Source organism: Schistocerca serialis, chromosome 8, assembly GCF_023864345.2.
Source record: "Schistocerca serialis cubense isolate TAMUIC-IGC-003099 chromosome 8, iqSchSeri2.2, whole genome shotgun sequence".
Taxonomy (NCBI): domain Eukaryota; kingdom Metazoa; phylum Arthropoda; class Insecta; order Orthoptera; family Acrididae; genus Schistocerca; species Schistocerca serialis.
The window spans coordinates 274628370-274634373 of NC_064645.1; positions in this window are offsets into that span (position 1 = coordinate 274628370).

A 6004-nucleotide genomic window follows, 5' to 3' on the forward strand; every position below is an offset into this window, starting at 1 on the left:
CGTCTCAAAAATGAGATCGACAGAAAGTGCAAAATGGCTAAGCAGGGATGGCTAGAGGACAAATGTAAGGATGTAGAGGCCTATCTCACTAGGGGTAAGATAGATACCGCCTACAGGAAAATTAGAGAGACCTTTGGAGATAAGAGAACGACTTGTATGAATATCAAGAGCTCAGATGGAAACCCAGTTCTAAGCAAAGAAGGGAAAGCAGAAAGGTGGAAGGAGTATATAGAGGGTCTATACAAGGGCGATGTACTTGAGGACAATATTATGGAAATGGAAGAGGATGTAGATGAAGATGAAATGGGAGATATGATACTGCGTGAAGAGTTTGACAGAGCACTGAAAGACCTGAGTCGAAACAAAGCCCCCGGAGTAGACAATATTCCATTGGAACTACTGACGGCCGTGGGAGAGCCAGTCCTGACAAAACTCTACCATCTGGTGAGGAAGATGTATGAGACAAGCGAAATACCCTCAGACTTCAAGAAGAATATAATAATTCCAATCCCAAAGAAAGCAGGTGTTGACAGATGTGAAAATTACCGAACTATCAGCTTAATAAGTCACAGCTGCAAAATACTAACACGAATTCTTTACAGACGAATGGAAAAACTAGTAGAAGCCAACCTTGGGGAAGATCAGTTTGGATTCCGTAGAAACACTGGAACACGTGAGGCAATACTGACCTTACGACTTATCTTAGAAGAAAGATTAAGGAAAGGCAAACCTACGTTTCTAGCATTTGTAGACTTAGAGAAAGCTTTTGACAATGTTGACTGGAATACTCTCTTTCAAATTCTAAAGGTGGCAGGGGTAAAATACAGGGAGCGAAAGGCTATTTACAATTTGTACAGAAACCAGATGGCAGTTATAAGAGTCGAGGGACATGAAAGGGAAGCAGTGGTTGGGAAGGGAGTAAGACAGGGTTGTAGCCTCTCCCCGATGTTGTTCAATCTGTATATTGAGCAAGCAGTAATGGAAACAAAAGAAAAATTCGGTGTAGGTATTAAAATCCATGGAGAAGAAATAAAAACTTTGAGGTTCGCCGATGACATTGTAATTCTGTCAGAGACAGCAAAGGACTTGGAAGAGCAGTTGAATGGACTGGACAGTGTCTTGAAAGGAGGATATAAGATGAACATCAACAAAAGCAAAACAAGGATAATGGAATGTAGTCTAATTAAGTCGGGTGATGCTGAGGGAATTAGATTAGGGAATGAGGCACTTAAAGTAGTGAAGGAGTTTTGCTATTTGGGGAGCAAAATAACTGATGATGGTCGAAGTAGAGAGGATATAAAAGGTAGGCTGGCAATGGCAAGGAAAGCGTTTCTGAAGAAGAGAAATTTGTTAACATCCAGTATTGATTTAAGTGTCAGGAAGTCATTTCTGAAAGTATTCGTATGGAGTGTAGCCATGTATGGAAGTGAAACATGGACGATAAATAGTTTGGATAAGAAGAGAATAGAGGCTTTCGAAATGTGGTGCTACAGAAGAATGCTGAAGATTAGATGGGTAGATCACATAACTAATGAGGAAGTATTGAATAGGATTGGGGAGAAGAGAAGTTTGTGGCACAACTTGACCAGAAGAAGGGATCGGTTGGTAGGACATGTTCTGAGGCATCAAGGGATCACCAATTTAGTATTGGAGGGCAGCGTGGAGGGTAAAAATCGTAGAGGGAGACCAAGAGATGAATACACTAAGCAGATTCAGAAGGATGTAGGTTGCAGTAGGTACTGGGAGATGAAAAAGCTTGCACAGGATAGAGTAGCATGGAGAGCTGCATCAAACCAGTCTCAGGACTGAAGACCACAACAACAACAACATAGGGCAGGGAGTTTTTATTCTTTAATCTGAGTGTTTCTGTTTTATTTTATTGTTTTGTGTTGATTCTGGCCTTTGGCCTACGGTTTTAAACTAAGTTTTTAATGTATTTTCGGTGGTTAGCTTTTCCCTTTCTTTGTTCCTATGGTCGGCCAACCACCGTCACACTCCATGTGATTTTATTTCGTTTTGTCTGGTCTTTGTCTATGTTTCTTTTGTTCTGTGTCGTCTGTCTCCTATTCTGTTGAACATTTTTTATTCTCTGTGGGTATTTTTAGTATTTTGGAAAAAGGGACCGATGACCTCTGCAGTTTGGTCCCTTTAATCCTTAAACCAACCAACCTATTCTTTGTGGCTGTTTCACGCCCAAGGAAAAAGGGACCGATGACCCTAGCAGTGTGGTCCCTTCTATCCCACAAACCAACCAACCAAAATCAACTTCGCCTCTGTCATGTACATGATGATCTTTCAGTCTCTCTTCCCCCACATTCACAGGCCCAGAGGACAGTGCGTCCACAACTGCCGCCACAGGGTGTCATCATGACATCGCAGGATGACCCCATGTAGTCGAAGCCTTCGTCTCCTCCACCTCCTCTCGTGCTACTGGTGGAGCTGGACCTGCCCACAGCACAGTAGTCGCCGTCTTTTTCATCTGGTTCATTGCAGAAGGAGGTGAACATATAGCCTTTCGTCGTTTTCCAGGGGACATTTCCGCCAGAGCTCAGGCCGGACGGCGGGGTCCAGCTGGAAGTTTGATGTCCCCTGCAGCCACAGCTCCCGGCCCTAAGTTGCACTCACATTCCTACATCATCCCCCACCGTAGTCGCATTCCCTACAGGACGACAGCCTGTCACTTTGGGGGCGGAGGTGGGCGGAGGGAGAAATGTTCTGGCGTAATCACAAGCGCCGGAACGAAGAAGAAGATCGCAAGAGCAAAGAAGGCAATGAGGAAATGTCCGCCAATAGCCCTCTCACTAGGATTGCGCTGCGCCAGGAGCGACCTCTGGAAGAAGCGAAAATAAGGGCCGCTTCTGCCCGCCTTGGCCGGATATTAACGCTCGGATCGGCTCAGTAGATGGATATCAGTGGACGGTTATAGACCAGCACTCACAGAACAGATTGTAGTGATCCGTATCAAGTGCGTACTTGGACTTTGTCTACAAAGACTATTACTATTTGCATATCACTTGCGACACCAAGTTAAGTACTGTTAAATGTGCTTTGTAGAAATAACACTACTAATGTTATTTACTTGAATTGTTGTGTAACATTCTGAGAACACTGCATCCCTTAGGCACCCTATAAGCGACGAGTGGGAAAGATCCAGCAGAAAGTATATTAAAATTTTATTGCATGGCTAGCTAGAGGCGACGATTGAAAAGTGTGCCAAGGTACAAGGCTCTCCCCTATCAACAAATGATGTATCAGAGTCATTGACTGTTGTCTTGGGTATGAATATCATGAAATTTTATTTACAGGGTCGCTATACTCTTTTCATTTGTATGTACAAAATTTGTTTCAGATTTCCTTGGTATTTTTCATCTGTCAAACATCTCAACAGCATCACGTATGTTGAAAGGAAGACTGTGTCTGTTTCATCATTTTGACAGAGGAAAAGTTGGTAATGGTTTCAATTTCCAGTTACATACACACACATCAAGAATGTTTTGCATCACCTCGGTTCGAGAGTTCCGGTACTTGTACAGATAATTGCAACAGAGATCAACATAAACAACATTTCTGCTCTTTTTATTGCTTATATAAACCACACATTGCATATTGTACCACCATACTGCTAGACCCTCAGAGGTGATGGTCCAGATTGCTGTACACACTGGTACCTTTAATTCCCAGCAGCACGTCCTCTTGCATTGATGCATGCCTGTATTCTTTGTGGCATACTATCCACAAGTTCATCAAGGCACTGTTGATCCAGATTGTCCCACTCCTCAACAGTGATTCGGCGTAGATCCCTCAGAATGGTTGGTGGGTCACGTCGTCCATAAAAAGGCCTATTCCAGGAATGTTCGACAGAGTTCATGTCTGGACATGCTGCCCACTCTAGTCAAACAATGTCGTTATCCTGAAGGAAGTCATTCACAAGATGTGCACGATGGAGGCGCGAATTGTCGTCCACGAAGACGAACGCCTCGCCAGTATGCTGCCAATATATTTGCACTATAGGTTGGAGGATGGCATTCATGTATCATACAGTTGTTACGGCGCCTTCCATGACCAATGTCGGCATACGTCGGTCCACATAATGCCACCCCAAAACATCAGAGAACCACCACCTTGCTGTGTTCCCTGGACAGTGTGTCTAAGGTGTTCAGCCTGACCGGGTTGTTTCCAAACACGCCTTCGACGATTGTCTGGTTGAAGGCATATGCGACGCTCATTTGTGAAGAGAACGTGATGCCAATCCTGAGCGGTCCATTCGGCGTGTTGTTGGGCCCATCTGTACCGTGCTGCATGGTGTCGTGGTTGCAAAGATGGACCTCGCCATGGATGTCGGGAGTGAAGTTGCGCATCATGCAGACTATTGCGCGCAGTTTGAGTCGTAACACGACATTCTGTGGCTGCACAAAAAGCATTATTCAACTTGGTGGCGTTGCTGTCAGGGTTCCTCCGAGCCATAATCCGTAGGTAGCGGTCATCCACTGCAGCAGTAGTCCTTGGGTGGCATGAGCGAGGCATGTCATCGACAGTTCCTGTCACTTTGCATCTCCTCCATGTCCGAACAACATCGCTTTGGTTCACTCTGTGACGCCTGGACACTTCCCTTGTTGAGAGCGCTTCCCGGCACAAAGTAACAATGCGGACGCGATCGAACAGCGGTATTGGCCGTCCAGGCATAGTTGAACTACAGATAACACGAGCCTTGTATCTCATTCCTGGTGGAATGACTGGAACTGATCGGCTGTCTGCCCCTACCGTCTTGGCTTTGCTCATGCATAGTTGTTTACATCTTTGGGCGGTTTTAGTGACATCTCTGAACAGTCAAAGGGAGTGTGTTTGCAATACAATATGCACAGGCAACGTCTATCTTCAGGAGTTCTGGGAACTGGGGTAATGCAAAACTTTTTTTGATGTGTGTATATAGTGGGGTGGGGGGATCGTTCATGTTAGAAACAGAAGTTGTTCTACAACTGAGATCTGTGGATCAACCTTGACTACGTACATACGAAACAGCAGTGAAACGATGCAACATATTAAGCAGATATGATATGCTCCATTAAACATTTTTAGATAGGATACTTGCGTCTGAAAAAGAAAATTAAGAAGATAGCAGCATGGACATGTCTTTCAGTGTCGTTGTGCTACAAGCAACGCTCGAAGCATTGCTTCAGCCGGAATTTTTGTTCGCACGAGACTTGTTCACATTTTCTTCTCATTTTATGTAATGTGTTGTGCCTACGTTTCTAGTTCCTCCATCACTGACTAATTACCTTTCCTGTTTACATGTTTGCGAACCTGCCTGCTTTTATTTTGTGTGTGATGTCCTTAGGTTAGTTAGGTTTAAGTAGTTCTAGGTTCTAGGGGACTGATGACCTCAGAAGTTAAGTCCCATAGTGCTCAGAGCCATTTGAACCATTTTTTATTTTGTTTTGAGGCCCCGTCAGCAAGATAGTCTGTCGTTATGTTGATCTCACTATCGAGCTTTCATAGCAGTCGAAATGTTACTCAGGCACATCAAAATGTGACACGATATCGGTAGATTGTAGCTGAACTTGCTGAAATTCATCTTATTTGTCGAGACATTCAAGGCAATATCGTCGCTACTGAAAGACTTTATAGGGAGCGAGTTCCCAAGATATATTACCCACCTAACGTGTGTCTTTAGGGCTGTATATCGGAGATTGCGGGACACGGGTTCATTGCAACAAAGCAGATGGATACTGGAAACCTGACATCCACACGTACACCATACTACTCCGTTGAGCCTTATAGTAGGTCGGTGTGGGCACCATGTTAAGAACTCGGCGGATTTCTTGCATAGATTAGAGGGAATTTGTCTGAATGACCGATATTCTAGAATGTTTCGATGCAGCCTCTCTCTTCACTCATGTTCCTCAGTCTGGTTCATTACGGTTGATTGAGGTTACGTTTGGTGCTGAATTAACAAACCTATTTTGACAAGTTTTTACTTTCACTTACTTTTTATTCAATGACTAGT